At 41.1% G+C, this 19,898-nt stretch overlaps 1 long non-coding RNA gene across 1 annotated transcript in view; it reads right to left on the reverse strand.

Moving 5' to 3' along the window:
- LOC144296446 (uncharacterized) overlaps positions 1–19,392 on the reverse strand; it is a 32,495-nt gene extending 13,103 nt beyond the window's left edge. Inside the window, exon 1 of the long non-coding RNA XR_013363564.1 lies at positions 19,268–19,392. This is a non-coding gene — a long non-coding RNA (uncharacterized LOC144296446). The remainder of the gene's footprint in view (positions 1–19,267) is intronic.
- Positions 19,393–19,898: the final 506 nt, after the last annotated feature.

Below are 19,898 nucleotides of genomic sequence, written 5' to 3' on the forward strand. Positions count from 1 at the left end.
CTTGATTGAGTATTTAATTGAGTCAGAAGTGGTTCTAGTTTTAAAAACAAAGGTTTCTGGTTTTCATGGACATTCAAAGCTAAATTCTTCACTAGATCTTAATGAGATTCTGAATCATACTTTTAATTTTACCTGTTTAACTACTTATGCTGTTTTATTACTATTACTACTCTAAGAGTTTTTACATCAGTTCGAATGAAAGTAATGAGAAACGGCTAAGTCCATGTAGGAGAGAGGGTAAGTCAAGCAGAAAACATCCATACCAAACAGCCAGTAGCACTGAAAAGTCCTTTGAAAGTGTGGCTTCAGGGGCACCTGAGTGACACAGTTGGTAAAGCGATCGCCTCTTGATTTCGGTCAGGTCGTGACCTCAGGGTCGTGAGATCAGACTCACGCTCTGCCTGGAGTCTGAGATCCTCTCCCTCCCTCTCTGTCTGCACTTCCCACCACTCACGCTCTAAATAGATAAATAAATAAATAAATAAATAAATAAATAAATAAATAAATATTTTTTAAAGTGTGGCTTAAAAAATTGTTACATTTTTAAAAAAATTAAATTAGGTAACCTGATCTCTCTGTTGTAGGTATATAGGTCATAGCTAAGTAAATGTGCTTAAAATGCATAGAAAGGGGGCCTGGGGAATTGCTCAGGAGCAATTGGCAGTGGTAACAGGGAGCCAGTGTAGAGGCAGGGAATAAAGGGGAGTCAGGTTCCTCAAAAAAATAAAAATGAAAATATCATTTGATCCAGTAGTTGCACTATGGGGTATTTACCCATACATATATACATACATCAAAATGTATACCCCCCTGTGCTTATGGCAGCATTATTCACAACAGCCAAGACATGGGAGCAACCTAAGTGTCCACTGACAGATGAATGGATAAAGGAGAAGGGGTACCTATAGGTGGTATGTATCAGTCTTTAAAAAAAATGAAATCTTGCCATTTACAACAACATGGAGGGACCTACAGGGTGTAGTGTTAAGTGAGGTAAGTCAGACAGAGAAAGACTAATATCATATGATTTCATTTATATGTAGAATTGAAAATCAAAACAAATGAACAAACAAACAAAAAACCAGAAACAGACCCGTAGACAGAGAATAAACTGATGGTCGCCTCCACAGGGGAGAGGGTGGGAGTTGGACAACATGGGTGAAGGGGAGTGGGAGATAGAGGCTTCCAGTTTTGGAAGGAATAAGTCCTGGGGGAAAAGGCAAAGTCAACAATACTGTAACAGTGTTGTAGGGAGATAGATGGGAGCTCTGCTTGTGGTGACCGTGGCATAATGTATAGACTCACTGAATCGCTTTGTTGAAACTACCATAACATTGTGTGTCAACTAGAGTTAAAAAAAATAATAATAACAAGAAGAAATAAAAAGGAAGGAAGCTGGACACAGATACAAGCACAGAGGAAGGACCCGGTGAAGGCACAGAGAGAACCATCTACAAGCCAGGGACACCTGAGGCCACCAGAAGCCAGGAGAGAGATGTGCAAGATTCTCCTTTACAGCAATCAGAAGGAACCAATCCTGCCATCACCTTGATCTCAGACTAATGGTTTCCAAAAATGGTAAGACAGTACATTTCTGTTGTTTAAGCTGGAGAAAGGAAGATGGGTGGAGTGAGGCAGGTTTTACTTTGATTACTTCTATGTCACTGTTACAAGAAGAATGCATTGATTGTATAATCTACATATGTGCACAGACACACATCAGGATGTATGTATATTAAAAAAATGGTAACTCTAAACTTTATTACACTTCCACAAAATTCCTATAGTAGTATAATCACTCCTGGAGACTGATAATTCTTCTTTTTTTTTAAGACTTTATTTATTTATTCATGAGAGACACTGGGAGAGATAGAGACATAAGCAGAGGGAGAAGCAGGCTCCCCGTGAGGAGCCCCATGCAGGTCTCCATCCCAGGACCCTGGGATCACGACCTGAGCCAATGGCAAATGCTCAACCACTGAGCCAGCCAGGTGCCCCGGCTGGCAATTCTTACTATATTTTAGCTTGTGGGCTTCAGAAAGCTTTGTCTTTCCTTTACTACAATGATTCTCAACCTTGGATGCACACTAGAATCATCGGGAGCTTCCAAATCTCAATGCCCACGCCATACCCTGGACCAGTGAAGTCAGAATCTCTCAAGAGAAACTGGCTCCAGCCTTATTTAAAAGCTCCCCAGGCAATTTCAATGTGTGACCAAAGTTGAGAACGAGTTTTACTCTGTAAACTCCTCAAGGGGAGCATCTATGTCTGGTTTGTCTTTTTGTCCTCACAGCACCTAAGTTAGTGACTTATGTTACTATAGTGAGGAGATCTGAACTCTGCAGTATTCTCAGAGGCAGAAAAAAGGATCTTAATAACCAAGAATTGAGTAATATGTTGGAACCAATGCACACAGATTGATTAGCTACAACAGACAACATCATGCCCTTTTAATGCCTTCAGGACACGCATCTTTTCACACACACAGATCTATACACACACACAATCCTGTGCTGGGTCTATCCTCTGAGTCTGAGAATTTGGGGAGGGTGTTCTTTGGTCAGGCGATAACCCAGTAGAGCAAGGTGAAAGTCCTTAACCAGCTGTGAGTTTCATTGCTGTCAGTAAGAAGATTGAAAATGAATTTCTAAGTCACCGTTGAGTGGAAGGTCACCTGGGAAGGAACCCTCACCCTCCTTCTGACTGCGTCCCAAAATTGATTACATTATCCCTGAGACATTTCCCAATCTTATTTGGGATAAGTTTCTTGGACTTATTGACAAGTCCCTGAAAAGGGAATTTTAGAAATCTGAAGTTCTTCAGACATATTTGGGTTTTTTTCCTTGAAAGTGATGCCAAAGGCTTCCTCTCCCCCCGGCACAGCTGGTGTTGAAGGTTCCAGTGGTTTCATCTAAAATTTTGTAGCTCTAAATGTTATTGATCCTTGGGCCTATCAGGCCTGTTATAAAGGTGTTAATGCTGAGGGCAGAGGGTCCATTTTCATTAGGCAGTACACTGGAATTACCCATGCTTGCTACGGCCCTCTGAGCAGCTTATGTGGTTATATTAGTTCCCTAGCTGTCGATCTCTTGATGACAAGATTTCAGGAGCAGAATATCTGGTGTATGAGTGGATTATAATCATATTATAAATATCCCTGTAATGTATTAGTGAGGTACTTTTAAGAATAATTTACATAGCACTCTGCTTTGTGTCTTTCTTTAATTGGCATGAGGTCTCTGCGGCACTATTCCATTTCAAATTTCTTAGGGTGTTATTGCCTTTTTTAAAAAAAATCCCATTAGGCCATAGCCTCACAACAGATTTTGTGAAATCCTATTACTTACAGAACCTCTAAAATCAATGATCCTATATATTTTAAAAAGCAGGAAACAATTATTTGAAATAGTATCCGCATTTTACATCATTAGGGGCACATATATTTTGTGAAGTTTATAATTCCAAACATAGAATAAATCATTGTGTTAAATCCTGGTATTTTAGAGGAAAACAATATTAATCAGCTATGTAAATTATGGCATTATGAGTCAGATTATTTCCTCTGTAACAGTATAAAATTCGCAAACTTTCCATCAAGACAGAAACAAAAGAGAAAGAGAGAGAAAGACAGAAACTGAGATTGAGGAAAAACTATGATCCTTTTGGCATGTCTCTTTTTAGGATGACATTTCAGAGCCCATCTCTGCTGAGCTGGTGTCTGCTCACCTGGCCACACAGTCGTGTTTATTAATGTCAACTCTAACCCAGATCTATATCACACGACGATGCACACATTTCCTGCTTCATTCATTCATGGTCCAAATAGTTTCTTTCATAGTAATTGCTTATGGAAGTTGTGATAGTACAAGCCTTCCCTTTCCCCTTGGTTCTCCTCATAGAAATCCAGCCCACTTGCCCCCTCCCTCCCTCCATTGCTTTCCTTCCCTGGCTTCAGAAATCCTGGGAAAGGCTGATTTGAAATCCACATCAGAGTCCCCGGATAGGAGAAATCCCTGTGCCCAAGGATGGGTTAGGTTAGCATTATGGTCAGCAACACACACGTGGGGTGCCTCCTTAACTTCTTAGAGTCAACATTATGCTTCCTTCAATAAAGACACCACACAACTGGGATGCCTGAGTGGCTCAGTGGTTGAGTGTCTGCCTTTGACTCAGGGCATGATAAGTCCTGAGTCAAACAGGACAACAAACTCACAACATTTTTCATTAAACCATTAAACAACCTTTTATATTTTTATTACATGTTCAAAAATAAAATTAATCAGAAAGAGTTGCATTTGTTCAGTATTTCACTTTCAGTTATGGTTTTCTTTCTTTCTTTCTTGGTCAAATTAATTACCCTAATTGTAATTAAGGGTAAAGAAATCAGTCTTTACTCTGCCTGTTTAGGTGATCAAGTCCCCAGTTCATAAAAGATAAGTTTTCTTCACCAAAGAATGCCAGGTTCCAAAGGCAGAAGAAATGATAGAATTAGGAAGTCATCATTTTGCAACTCCCCATGAAAAAACTGATTCAGGTAAGAGCCATCAATGAACGCTACAAGCAAGGGGTAGAAGGTTGTGGGGAGTAGGATCTTTGGTCATTACCAAGGTATCACCCTATAGGTGACTTGCCAATTTTAAGAGAACAATTTACTATCACAAAGGCACGTACAGGTGGCTGACAATTCAACCAAGGGAACAAACTCAACATCCCTAACAATGGCACTCCTCGGTGTGCTCCCTGACTGACAGGATGCAACAGGAAGTATCCGGTATCACCTATGCAGTATTTCTTCCTGATATGTTTAACCTGCACTTAAATAAGCCTTTAGACCTAACTTTTAGTGCACAGGAAATTCAATAGTTAGAATGTGGAGGTAACGATACTACAAGGAAACAATTAGACATGTGGGACGTTTTACAAGACAAGCTGGCCTCGTCTCTTCAGAAAGTCAATATGATAATGGAAAGCAGATCAATGCTTGCCTGGAACCAAGAACAAGGGGGATATGACTGCAGAGGGGCACAAAGATTTCTGGAGTGATAGAAATCTGCATTTTGATTGGGGTAATGGTTACACTGATGTATAGAGTTGTCAAAATTAATGAACAGAACACTGATAATGACTGAATTTATTATGCTGAAGTTATACTTGGATATAGTTGATTTTTAAAATAAAAACCAATTATCAGTGTCACACAAAAACTGAAGCCAGGTATGCCTGGGTGGCTCAGTGGTTGAGCACCTGCCTTCAGCTCAGATTGTGATCCTGGGGTCCGGGATAGAGTCCCACATTGGGCTCCCTGCATGGAGCCTGCTTCTCCTTCTGCCTGTGTCTCTGCCTCTCTCTCAGCCTGTGTCTGTCATGAATAAATAAATAAATCTTAAAAAAAAAAAAGTGAAGCCATTGGCCCATATTTAAATTGTCTAAAGAGCCATTATAACCAGATATAATAAGAGGAGCTCAGTCAGATCCAGGCTTGAAAAAAAGGGACAACTAAGGACAATTGGGGGATAATGAGGAGAATCAAAACATAAACTAGATGCTAGATCATATTGAGAATTTTTAAAAAGATTTTATGCATTCATGAGAGAGAGAGGCAGAGACACGGGAAGAGGGAGAAGCAGGCTCCTTGCAGGGAGCCTGTTACGGGACTCCATCCCTGGACCCCAAGATCACTACCTGAGCCAAAGACAGACACTCAACCGCTGAGCGACCCAAGCGTCCCAATCACATTGAGAAATTGAGATTTTTTTTCTTCTGGTTTATGATAGGACAATGTTCTTCTTTTTTTTTTTTTTAAGGATAATGTTCTTATTGTTAGAAGATGCTTGTTGAATTATTTAGGACAGAAGTGCCATGATGTCCATAACCTAATTTCTACACTAAAAGATATATATGAACATGTAGAAAGAGAAAGCAAATATAGCAAAAAGTTTTCAATGGTTTAATTCTATAGAAAGAACTCATTGATATTTAGTATGCTAGACTTTTAACAATTCTGTACTTCTGAAATATCTAATAATAAAAATATAGAAAACAGTGATAGCCGTGTGAGTGAGTGGTGATGGCTCCTGCGGTTTGGAGGCAGCCTTCAGAAAATCTTCTAGCCTTTTCATGAGATTAACTTTTATGGCAGGGAATCGCCCTTTCCATTGCTTCTCCTTTAGGAGAAAGGATGCTAGTAGATCCCCAGTGAGACTTTTGTGTCCTACTCTGTGACCTAAAGGACTTTGGGCTCCTCCCATCATCCTTCACTTCTCCCTGCCACAATGCTACCGGGGAAAATACACACAAATGGCTCTGTTAATTGCTTGAATAAATATTTCAACAAGACTAAAAAGAAAAGATACATTCACTCCTGGAATTTCTCCATGAGAGAAGAGAGGATAGAAAAACATAGGTCAAGAAGCTTTTATCGCTTGAATGGAAACATATGTAATAAGTACGTTGAAGGTAAGAGGAAAATTCTTTTTCAATATCAACTAAATGTGGTTACCAGGGTTCCGGATGTGGAAGGTCAGAGTTGTTTAATGTGGTGATGTCTACGACGTTACTTTTGCTAAGGGAAGTGATCTCTATTCAAATTCTCCTCTTCCTGGAAGGTCTAGCTCAAATTGCTTCTCTTGTACAAAATCTTTCCAAACTAATCCAACCCCTTATGGCAATCACTGCCTCTCCCAGGTTCCACCTGCTTTCCTTGTCTGTTTCAGCTGCTAGGTTATTTAAATAGCTTATATTTTTGCATCCTCTCTCTTAAAAGCCAGAATCAGGTTTGATGGGGATGCCCAGCCCCGATTCTCCCAACATGTCTGTCTCCGTCTGCACATAGCCATCCATTCGATAAGGGCTTGGACGCAGGGACCATGGCTAAGCCCCTTTGTATTCCCAGTGCCCTGCACAGAGCCTGGTCCATAAAAATTTGAAAAATGAGCAATGGCTTTCTTCCTATCCCTATTGTGGTCCAGAGCATAGGGCAAGGCATGGAGGAGCGTCTCCTTTTAAGTTTCCTTGTAGAATGAATCAAAGTTACCTAGGATCAGGAAACATGAGTGATAAAGTCTCTCTCTCTCTCTCTCTCTCACTCCCTCTCTCTGTGAATCTCCCTCTCTTTCTCTCTTGCTTGCATGAATATGCATTTTCTTTCTCACCCTTGGAATGGAGACACTGTGTTGGCAAGAATCCCAGGATTAGAGTAAGGAGTAGAGATAAGCCATGCCTACTATCCCCTGTCCAAATCCCTGATCCATACAGTTCATGAGCATAATACGTCATTGTTTTATGACATCACATTTTGGGGAAATATGTTACATAGTCACACCAAATGGAACATTTTTTTGCTTCTCATCCTTTTCTACATATCATCTAAATATGGATGTACCTTAGGAAGGGTTGTTAAATAAGTTGCAGGGTGTCCAATCAAATTTCAGATAAACAATAAAAGCTTCTTTTAGCATAAGTATATCGCCAATATTTCATGGAACATACCCTTAAAAAATATTTATTGTTTATCTGAAGTTCAAATTCAATCAGGACTCCTCTATTTTTATTTGCTAAATCTAGTAACTCTTACGTCAAGTCTCCATCCTGGGGACACCTGGGTGGCTCAGTGGTTGAGCGCCTGCCTTTGGCTCAGGTCGTGATCCCTTCCTGCCTCCCTGTGGGAGCCTGCCTCTCCCTCTGCCTGTGTCTCTGCCTCTCTCTCTCTCGGTGTCTCTCATGAATAAATAAAATATTTTTTTAAAAAAGTTCTGCCCCTTACCTTTTCTCATCTACAGTCACTACTTGGAGGAGTCTTTCCAGTCCAATCTTTATCCTGATAACTCTGAAATTTACATCTCCAATTCGGAAATCTGTACTAATCTCTATTCTAAAACATTGGACTACCTACTTGATAATTCCATTTTTATAGCTGACAATCATGTCAAACCTAAACAGAATTGTTGATTTGCACCCCTTACCCACACACCCAAGCTGCTGCTCCTCAACCTCCCCCATCTCATTGAATGGCACCAACATCCACCCAGCTGCTCAAGCCCCTAAGTCAAGAATCAGCTTTGATTCTTCTCCATCCTGGACTCTGTCTCCAATCAATCAACAAGTCCTATTGGCTCAACTGCCAAAACATATTTCCAACCCACCTCTGCTTCTGTGTGTCCACTACACCCCCTCTGGATCAAGCCACACTCTCTTCTCACTTGAACAATTGTACTGGCTGCCAAGTATCTTTCCTCCTTTCCCTCTTGCTTCTCTATAACTCTGTATAATGCATTCTGCACACAGTAGCTGGAAGGATCTTTTTTTTTTTTAAGATTTTATTTATTTATTCATGAGAGACAGAGAGAGGCAGATACACAGGCAGAGGGAGAAGCAGGCTTCACGCGGGGAGCCTGATGTGGGACTCGATCCCAGGTCTCCAGGATCACGCCCTGGGCCGAAGGTGGCACTAAACTGCTGAGCCACCCAGGCTGCCCCAGAAGGATCTTTTTAAAGAAAGATCATGTAACTCATCTGCTAGAAATGCTCCAATGGTTCCTCACTGCACTAAAAATAAAAGAGCTCTCAGTATGATCTTTTCCCAACCAAATATCCTTCGAGACCCTTCATGATCTATTTCCTGTACCACGCTGTCAAGAGGTCACCAATCTTTCCGTTCCTCAAACATGCTAAGCTTCTTCCTCCCTTAGGACCCTTGGGATGTTCTGCCTGAAGAACTGCACCCAGATGGCTCATTCTTATCATTTCTGCCTCAAATCTCACATCACTTCTTCAGTTAGGCCTCCCTTACCCCACACCCGCCCCATTGGCTCCCAAGGCCATCACCCCAGGTATTTCCACCTCTAGGCAAAACCCTCTGCACTTGCTTCAGTTTGATTAGTTTGTGCCTGTACACTCACCTGTTCCTGTCCTCTCTCTTTGATCTTTTTTAAAACAGCAGAGAACCAGATTTTGTTAATTTCCTAGTTCAATTTAAGGGTTCTGCTCATTCATATATGATTTAATATGTGGTTTATTTGCATTTGTTGTGATGGCTGATGTAGGTGGACTTATTTCTACCATATGATTTTTAGTTTTCTATTTATCATGCATTTTTCATATTTTTTCTTCTCATTTCTTCCCCATTATCAGGTTGATACACTTCCTTTATTCTCTTATTTTCATCTTTTAGTTTGAAAAATACACACTCGAGTTCTGTGACTTTAGGTTACCTTTAACTTTTAAGCACATGTAACTGAAGTGTGGAGTGAGTCTATTACTCCTCCTAGAGTGTGAGAGAACAATCTCAGAATCCTTTAATGCCAAACACCATCAGTCGTGCTAACCATGTGCATTAAATATCATTCGAATTTGTCATTAATATCTCCCAAATTCACTTTTTTGTGTGTTTTACAGCTAATGGTAATTTAGATTTCCCAACACATTGCCTAGCTACTTTGCCCATCCAGCTCTTTGTTTCCCACTCATTCCTTTGGGTCCAATTTTCTTGTGTGAGACAAAAGCTCTCTCAGACTGTATGTCTAAAAATGCTTCTATTGCACCTTGAATCTTGAGCATAATCCACCCATAATCTTGGGTAAGAAATTCTGGTGTACAGTTCTTTTCCTCAGTGGTTTGAAGACGCTGTTTGGGTAGTGGCTGGCATCTATCATTGCTGATAAGTGTGCTGTCCGTCAAAGTATCAGTGCTTTTCAGTCTTTCTAGTGGTTTTGAAGATTCTTTCTGTGCTTTTGAGGTTCTGTCATCATTCTCTGCTATGTCCACGTGTGGACTTTCTGTATGTATTCTGCTTTAGACATGTGTGTCCCTTCGATCTAAATGCTCACCTTTGCTTTTTCTTAGCTTTTCTTTTTATTACTGTGACTATGTCTTACATTCAAAAGAATGCATAGACTGTATGAGTAATGAAATAAGCACCTGTGTATCCACCACCAAATTAAGAATTAGATCTTCACAGGTATCTTGTTGTTGCTGTTGTTGTTGTTTTTAAGATTTTATTTATTTGAGAGAGAGAGAGAGATATCAAGTACACAAGTGGCAGGAAGCAGCAAAGGAATAAGGAGAAGTAGACACCCTGCTGAGCGGGGAGCCCCATCCAGCACTCAGTTCAGGACCCTGAGATCATGACCTGAGCCAAAGAAGGATGCTTAACCATCTGAGCCACCCAGGTGCCCTTCTTAGAAGTCCATGTGTGCTTTTCTCTGATCACACTCTTTTCTTCCTTACATGAGCTACATATCACCTGAATTTTAAATCAATAATTCCCTTGTTTTGCTCAAAGGGTTGAAGGGACTACTACTATTGTATGTTTCTACACAATGTGGGTTTTTAAAAAAATTTTTGTATATTATTCTACTTTGTATTACTGGAGTCATATATCCTTTATTCTTGTGACATGCTTTTTTCATTGAACATTAAGCTTTTGAAATACATCCATATTCATGCATGCAGCTCTAGTGCATTTATTTATATTTTATTTTAAAGATTTTATTTTTATTTATCATGAGAGATGCAGAGAGAGAGGCAGAGACATAGGCAGAGGGAGAAGCAGGCTCCCAATGGGAAGCCTGATGTGGGACTCGATCCCGGGACTCTGGGATCATGACCTGAGCCAAAGGCAGACACTTAACCACTGAGCCACCCAGGTGCCCTAGTGTATTTATTTTAAACAAGTGTATATAATTCCATTTTATAAATATTCCAGAAAATAAATATTTAGAAAGTGAACGGATAAGTGAAGAAACTTACCCTCACACATTGCCCCCATTTTTGACAACCAAATTTTGTTCTGAACATCAATTTTTGCTCTCTCAGTATGATCTTTTCCCAACCATCGAGCTCCAACACAACTTCTCCATCATGCCCAGCCCAATTCTCCAATTGGCATCTGACCTGGCTTCTCTCCACTAGAATAAACCCCCAAGGTTTAGTTCATTTAAATCTAAGTCACACTTCTTTGGGCAATCTTTTGTGATTAATCAGTCATTAGGCAATCACCTTTAAAAGAAGACTGTAAGGAGCATGTAACCAGACACCAGTCTAGTGAGATACCCCTGGCAGATGGACACTCATCTGCTGGAACACAACAAGTATTCATAAGCGTACCCATTCCACCGGTAGCTTTCACCTTGGAATTTCTTCCTTCTTTTTTTTTTTTAATTTTTATTTATTTATTTATTCATGAGACACACACACACACACACAGAGAGAGAGAGAGAGAGAGGCAGAGACACAGGCAGGGGAAGAAGCAGGCTCCATGCAGGGAGCCCAATGTGGGACTCTATCCCGAGACTCCAGGATCATGCCCTGGGCCAAAGGCAGGTGCTAAATCACTGAGCCACCCAGGGATCCCATTCTTCCTTCTTTTGAGCTGAAACTGATTCCCGGTACCTTCCACCCTTGGATGGTTATCCTGCCTTCTGGAGAGACACTCAGGAATCTATACCCTTTTCACATCATCTTCTCAAATGTCTGCAAGGTATAAACAGGTCTCTCTGTCCTAACTCCTTTCATACTATGGCCCTCAACCCAAGCTCTTCCTTTTTCTGCATTCACAGTTTTTTTTTTCTTTTGTCATTCCTTACTTACTATGATTTCTCGGTTCTCTTAGTAGGCTGATCACTCTCCTCTGAGCTCCCTCCTATCTATCAATATGATATATGACATGATCTTAGGAAATAAGTCGCCTGCCCCAAGAGATGTCTCACAACTTGCAGCATTTATAATCTTTATCAGCTTGTTACATTTGGTAAAAGATTTTAGATGTAAGCATACACAAGAAACAGCAGAAGACCAAATAATTCCTCTATCATCACACCTTAGACATCTTGTGCCAGATATCTATCTATCTATCTATCTATCTATCTATCTATCTATCTATCATCTATTTATCCTTGATCCTAGGGCCCTGGGATCACGACCTGAGTCAAAGGCAGACACACTCAACCACTGAGCCACCCAGGAGCCCCTGAAGCAAAGATTTCTTAAGGCACAAAAATAATAATTATAAAAGAAAAAATGAGATGTACTACATGACAATAAAGAATTCTATTCATCAAAAGATACTATTAACAGTAAAAAGTGAGTCTATATATTGGAAGAAGATATTTGCATGCAGCACATGCTCAACAAAAGACATTTCAATAGAAAAACAATCCCTTCAAAGTGATAAGAAAAAGAATATTCAATAGAAAAAATGTACAAAAGCCTTGAACAGAAATTTGACAAAAGATACTTAAATGGCAAATAAACGTATAAAAAGTACTCAACCTCAATAGTCACCAGGAAAACACAAACTAAAATGATAATGTGATGCCATTTTACATCTGCCAAAGGAGCTCAAAAGGAAACAATTCTATTGCTAGGATTCAGAGGAGCTACAACTCCCACATGCTTTTGGCAGTGGTATAAATTTGTAAGACAATTTTTGAAAACTGAACATAAATCCAATCAAGGTTGAACATACAATTACTCTACAATCCAGCAATGCTGCTAGGTAGAGATTCAACAAAAATGCATACTGGGGCACCTGGGTGGCTTAGTGGTTGAGCATCTGCCTTTGGCTCAGGTCTTGATCCCGGGGTCCTGGGATCGGTTCCCACATGGGACTCCCCACAGGGAGCCTATGTGTTTGCCTCTGTGTGGTGTCTCTCATGAATAAATAAATAAAATCTTTAAATAAATGCATACTGATTACATTCAATGCAATCTCAGGCAAAATCCCAAAAGATTATTTGTGGATATTACAAACTAATTCTAAAGTTTATATGGAGAGGAAAAAGACCTAGAATAGGCAACACAATATTTAAAGAGAACAACAATTTTGAAGGACTGACACTACCAGCTTCAGGAGTCACCATAAGTAACTACTAACTGTAGTTCGTAATCAAAATCATATGGTCTTGGTGAAAGAATAGACAAATAGAAAAATGGTAAAGAATGGAGAGCCCAGAAACAGACTCACACAAATATAGTCAATTGTTCTTCGAAAAAGGAGCAAAGAGGGGCAGCTCGGGTGGCTCAACGGCTTAGCGCTGCCTTCAGCCCAGGGCCTGATCCTGGAGTCTTGGGATCGAGTCCCACGTCGGGCTCCCTGCATGGAGCCTGCTTCTCCCTCTGCCTGTGTCTCTGCCTCTCTCTCTCTGTATGTGTGTGTCTCTCATGAATAAATAAATAAGAATCTTTAAAAAAAAAAAGGAGCAAAGACAATTCAACATAGAAAGGATAGTCTTTCCAATAAATTCTGCTGGAGGAAAAAAAAAAGAATTTAAACACAGACCTTATACCCTTCACAAAAGTTAATTCAAAATGGATCACACACCTAAATGTAAAATGCAAAACTATAAAACTCCTAAAATATAACATAAGAGAGAATCTAGTGGGTTTGGCAATGACTTTTTGTTCATTTTAGATAAAACACAAAGGCGTAATCTGTGAAAAAAATTGATGAATTAAATCCTTTGTTAAAATTAAGAACATCATGAAAATGAGAAAGTAAGTCATAAACTTGGAGAAAATAATTGCAAAATACATATCTGATCATGACTGATTTCCAAAATATACAAGAACTCTTAAAACTCAACAATAAGAAAACAAAAATCTTAATTTAAAAGTGGGCAAAAGATCTGAGCAGATATAATAATAACAAATAAACATTAAAAGATAATCAACATCATAAGTCAGTAAGGAGCTTGCAAATAAAAAAGAGAGATATCACCATACATTATTAGAATGGCTAAAATCCAAACTACTGACAATACCAAATACTGACAAGCACGTGGAGCAAACAGAACTCTCATTGCAAAATGATGGGAATGCAAAATGGTACAGCCACTTTGGAAGACAGTTTGGAGATTTCTTATAAAACCAAACATTCTGTACTATATGATCCAATTGTGCTACTTGGTATTTACCCAAGGGAGTTGAAAACTTATCTACACAAAAACCTGCACACATATGTTCAGAGCAGTTTTATTCACAATTGCTGAAACTTGGAAGCAATCAAGATATCCTTCAAACTGGTATATCCCCACAATGGAATATTATTCAGCAGTGGAAAGAAAAGAGCTATTAAGCCATCACAAGACATGAGGGAAACTTAAATGCATATTACTAAGTGAAAGAAGCCAATCTAGAGGCTACGGGCTGTATGATTCCAGTTATATGATATTTTGGGAAAGGCAAATCTATAGACACAGTAAAAAATTGGTTGCCAGGAGTTAGAAGGGAGGGAGGGATCAACAGGCAGAGCACAGGGATTTTTTTTTTTAAAGATTTTATTTATTTATACATGATAGACAGAGAGAGAGAGAGAGAGAGAGAGGCAGAGACACAGGCAGAGGGAGAAGCAGGCTCCATGGAGCCCAACATGGGACTCGATCCCAGGACTCCAGGATCACACCCTGGGCCAAAGGCATACTTAAACCACTGAGCCACCAGGGCTGCCCAGCACAGGGATTTTTTTAAGGCAGTGAAACTATGCTGTATGATCCTATAATGGTGGATACATGTCATTATACATTTGTTAAAACCCATAGAGTGTACAACACCAAGAATGAACCCTTATGTAAAACTGGACTTTGGTTGATAATGATGATGTGTAATGTAGGTTCATCAGTTGTAACAAATGTATCCCTCTATACAAGACATTGATAGTGGGGGAGGAGGGGTATGTGTGTTGCGGGCCAAGACATATATGGGAATTCTCTATACTCTCTACTCACCTTTGCTGGGAATCTATAACTGCTCTAAGAAATAAAGTCAATCAAAAAACTCTTTTAAGTGGATGAACCTGTAAAATTTCATTTGTTTAAATCATCACAGATGGGCAGTATCCTTACCCAAATATTGGCTTGGAGAATCGTCCTAAATTAGTGTTATCCTCATGCAAACCTCCCAAGACACACCATAAAATGCAACTTGATGTGAGTGATAAATGGGAAAAGACAGAACCTCCGGCCCAGACTGTACTTAAGATGAATGATGAATGATAAAAAATGACACTATGGAATGCTAAAAAGGGAAATAATTTTGTTAAGGAAAACCTGAGGCAGAATGGCTGATTTGACAGCAAGAATTGTTTCGATGTGATCTTGCTACTCAGTTCTCATTCATTTCAAACTTTCTTACCCTTTTGTCTTTTTTTCTCTCTCTCTGCAAGATGTTTACAAGTGTTCTAATAGCAACAAAGAATTCCTAAATAATCCAGTGGAATGCACTTGTGCCACCTTGAGACTGCATCCCCATTGTCATTTGTACCTGTCTTCCCTGCCTCTAGAAAGACAAACATCATCCAGGGATAAAGCCCATCTCAGTAAGTTCCTAAGAGGAACACCCACATGCCTGAAGTTATCAGAGGAAGAAGTGCAGAGAAAAGGCCTAACTTTGGCCACTGAAGCATAGATTTGAGGTTTGGGGGATTTTTTTATGTTTTGTTCGTTTTTAAATTTTTTGAGTTTTGAGTCTACTACTCACTCCTCTGGCATTTCCTGAGGCTTGCCCTCTGAGTAAATGGTAACTACCACCCCAGTATATGGTATCTACCTTGTTGCACATTCTCAGTGACCTCCAAAGACTCAGTAAATTGGTTAGCTGAGAGACAAGAGAAGCACCCTTCCTATTTGGATTTCCTTTTTTAAAACAAACTATATAATCCTGTAGTCAACCTGCCAAGTGGAGATACTTTTGATATGTCTTTAAAAGTTATTTATGATTTAGAGCTATACTTATAACCAAACTCTCACAAATAATTTGATAGTAAATTCCAACTATTATCTAGGTCTTCTTTGCCTAGACCTGGTTTTCCCTTGATGAATGACTAGAGCGGATGTGCCCAAAACCTATCCCCAGCTCTTGCTAATTCCCTGACCTGGTGATCCCACTGCAACCAAAATGACTGTTTGGAAATGCACATACGATCATACCACAGGTACCTAAAAACAGTTTAGGGGCTTCCTATTTGGGCTTTTATAGCAGAGCCCTTCTAACCCTATGAACTCTTTAAGAAGGAGGTTGGTGGTGAGCCAGTTGAGATTATCTGCCCCAAGAGAGATGCAGCAGGACAGAATCAGAGACAGCCCCCACAGATTTCTTGGCTTTGTATTGCAGAAGTCCAAGCCCTTAAAGACTACTAAAATATTCTGTATATAGATATAATGCCATATTCAGAAGCATAAGGGTTGTATATTTATAATGAGGAGAGGAGTTGGGGACTACAAAATATCTTTTGGGGAAGCTGGGGTATGGTAGGAATTAGACTTTATTCCTAGAACAAGACTCTCTCTGACTCAGGAGGAGATGGGGGGGTGGGGAACAGTGAAAGTAGTGTTGCATGCCTCAGGGGAGGTGGCTGGACCCAGAAAGGCAATGCCAGACAGGCACAATCTTCAGGAAGATGGCATTCCTAGCCTGGCACAGAGACTGCAGGGACCTGGCAGGCCCACTGTCCACCATGAAGACAGCTCAGCAATAACCAGCCAGGATCTGTCATTGGTGATCAGACAATCCTGCTCACCACTACCTTGTACCTTCCCTCTTGCAAAACAACGTGATGCCTGCCTGCTACAGAGAGATCTTCATTAAGTGTGTTTTAAATGAGTGAAGAAAAGGAAACCTTGTAAAAGTGACTTTTCACAATGGATACTTTTCTTTCAAATTACCTTAAACTTCATTCTCTCCTCTGATATATAAGCACAAAATATCTCCTAATAAATACAAACTTGTGGGGAACCTGGGTGGCTCAGTCGGTTCGGCTCAGGTTATGATCACGAGGTCTTGGAATCGAGCCCCACATCAGGCTCCCTGTTAATTAACTTAAAATTTAAGCCAATGTATAATGTTTTAAAGCAAAATGCTTTCCCCACACACACAGAGAAAGAGATATCTGACCTTATTTATCTGGGCTCTGGCTCCTATGGCCAGGTCAGCAAAGGGTGCTGAGGCAGAGAAGCAGGCATCCCATTTACAGGACAGTTCTGCCTGAACTGTGTGAAAGTCAACAAATATGCCCCCTGGGCCATGTGGCTGGTATTTCAGAGGTCCTGCTGGTTCCCAAATCAACAAGCTGGTAGTGGGTAGCTATAGAAGGTTATATAGTACCATTAACAGGCTGAAGGAAAGATGTAATGCCCATGTCATGGGTTTACTCTGACCTGGTGTCTCCATGCCTTCCACACACTCTTTCCATGTTGTGGCTTTGCCTGCTTCTCTGCCCCTCCGGTGCTGTGTGACCATTTAAAGCAATTAGCAGAGCATCTGATGTACCCAGAAGGCCACAGTGAGTGTAGTCAGATGGAAACCCCATCGGCTGTGCCAGTGCATCCCCACCCTTTGCTGGGGGACCTGTGGTTTACCCTCTTGCAGGGAAGGCAACCAACCCAGGAGTTCATGTGATCGTTCCTTAGAGGCTTGTGCTCCCCACTGAGCAGAGAACAAGTGGTTGTGTCCTGCTGCCCCGGCTCCTGAGCCCCACCTGGCATGTAGGCAAGGGTTTCCCTTCGTGAGAGTAGGCGGCCTGTGCTTCACCACCACATTAATGTTACCACAGGATTCATTGTTTGGTGGGCCCCTTAATGTGAGTGTAGGAGTGGGGACGTCAGGGAGTCTTCATTTGAAGGGATAAAGAGCAGGCAAGACTCCTCGGTCCTCCTTGTAGTAAAGCAGTCCTCCTTACCAGTCAGGAATTCTTTCTGGAATCCCTCTGGGCTGGGGGCGACTCAGTGTCCCCCAAGCAGAGTCCTTGAAAAGCTGCAGGGCTTCTTTAAAAGGCCATACCCAGGGGGCAATCCCTGTGTGGCTCAGTGGTTTAACGCCTGCCTTGGGCCCAGGGCGTGATCCTAGAGACCCGGGATCGAGTCCCGCGTCGGGCTCCCTGCATGGAGCCTGCTTCTCCCTCTGCCTGTGTCTCTGCCTCTCTCTCTGTGTGTGTCTGTCTCTCACGAATAAATAAATAAGATCTTTAAAAAAAATTAAAGGCCATACCCTAAAGCTCTCCGGAATGGCGGTGCCTTCCTTAGATAGAGACAGCTAGCTGCTGTCGGGTACCCGTTCTCACGTTCTTCCTTAGTGACAGAACTGCAATATCAGGAGGGGTGTCAATACACACCCAGACAAGAGACTACATTTCCCAGCTTTCTCTGCAGCTATGTGTGACCCTGTGACTAATGAGATAGAAATGTATGTGTTAGGGTGGACATCCAGAAAGATTAATTAAGGAAAGCTAGGCCACCTGAGATGCTGCTTCCCACTGCCTGGAACTTACATAGCTGGTGCTCTGGCAGCCATCCTGGACCATGAGGGCACCTTGAGGACAAGGGCAACATGCACTAGAAAAGGTGAGTGGGAAGTCCAGAGAGTTCCCACATACCTTCTTGTGCCCCCAACCCCAAAACATACACACACAGTTTCCCCTATTTTTAACATTTTGCATTCATGTAGTACAGTGAATCAATACTGAGCATTATTATTAACTAAGGTCCATCATTTACATAAGGGTCACTATGTAGTACCTGCCATAGGTCTTGACAATGATGACAGGTATCCACCAGTATAGTATTAAACAGAATAGTTTCACAGCCCTAAAAGTGCCCAGTACTCCACCTGTTCATCCCTCCTTTTCTCCCTCCCCCGAAATCCCTGGCAACCACAAATCTTTTTACTACCTCCATAGTTTTGCCTTTTCCAGAATGCCATATGCTTAGAACCACATAGCAAGCAGACTTTCCAGATTGGCCCCTCTCTCTTAGCAACACACATACACATTTCCTCCATGTCTTTTTATGGCTTGAGAGCTCGTTTCTTTTTATTGCTAAATAATATTCTACTGTCTGGATATGCCACAGTTTAATTTTAGGCTCTCCTTAATTTTATGCATTCACCTGCTGAAGGACATCAGGGTTGTACTTGCATCTCTAGACTGCTGGCTCTGCCCTACAGACTTTAGCCTTGCTCCTTTCAGGTCGGTTCATTTCTCCTACAGGGTGAGGAATGGGGGTGGGGGTGAGGGTCTGTGGGCAGCATTGCAGTCTCTGCAGCGGGAGGTGGTGGGAAATGAGGCAGGAGGGAGAGCATGAACATGCCCGCGCATGCCCCCCGCCCCAATTCCTGTTTCTGTGATGTACTGCTGGCCTCAGCATCTGCCAGCTGTTCGTGTTGTGGCAGATTTTCAACCTTGCAGGCAATACTTACCAAGAAAGGGGCATTGGCACTGATTACAATCCACTTTTCTTTTCTGCAATGTCTGGAGCACACTTTGTGTCATATTTTATCTTACCTGTTTCTGCTGCTATTTTCTTAGTCATGATTAGTGCCATTGTGATCCTTCTTTTGTGAACATCAGTAGCCCAACAGGGACATCACACTTCACAAATAGGACTAAGTCATTCGGTGTTCCTTTCTAGAAGAAAGACTATAATCAATTCCCACCTAATTAAAAAAATAAAACTGCTGTTACTTTCCCCACACACACTCAGCCCCACACCAGAGACTCATACTTTAACAGCTTTATAGTGGAGGCTCTTTTGAAGACTCCACCGTCAATAAGGTAGCGACTCAGAACTAGAAAAAAAATACATTGCCAGCGTGGAGTGTCAGTGCCTCAATGTTAAGCCCAGGACAATTCATTCTGCATGACCTCAGTGAGACAGCTGGGTGTTCCCACTTCTCCTCCATCTGTTGCATGTCAACTAGCACCTGCTCCCTTCGATTACTTTCAGAAGAAGTTGAGGATTTTAAGAGATGTGCATATCCTTGGGTCCATAATAAGTCTTCAAACTTCTCAGAGAAGATTTATGCAAATCAGCCTCGTAAAGAAAAATTTTACAAACCACCCTTCAGAAGTTTTGTGATTTGAAACAAGAATGATGATTTTTGTTCTATTCACTATTGTTTTGCTATTCTAAGTC

This window comes from Canis aureus, chromosome 24 (genome assembly GCF_053574225.1).
Source record: "Canis aureus isolate CA01 chromosome 24, VMU_Caureus_v.1.0, whole genome shotgun sequence".
Taxonomy (NCBI): domain Eukaryota; kingdom Metazoa; phylum Chordata; class Mammalia; order Carnivora; family Canidae; genus Canis; species Canis aureus.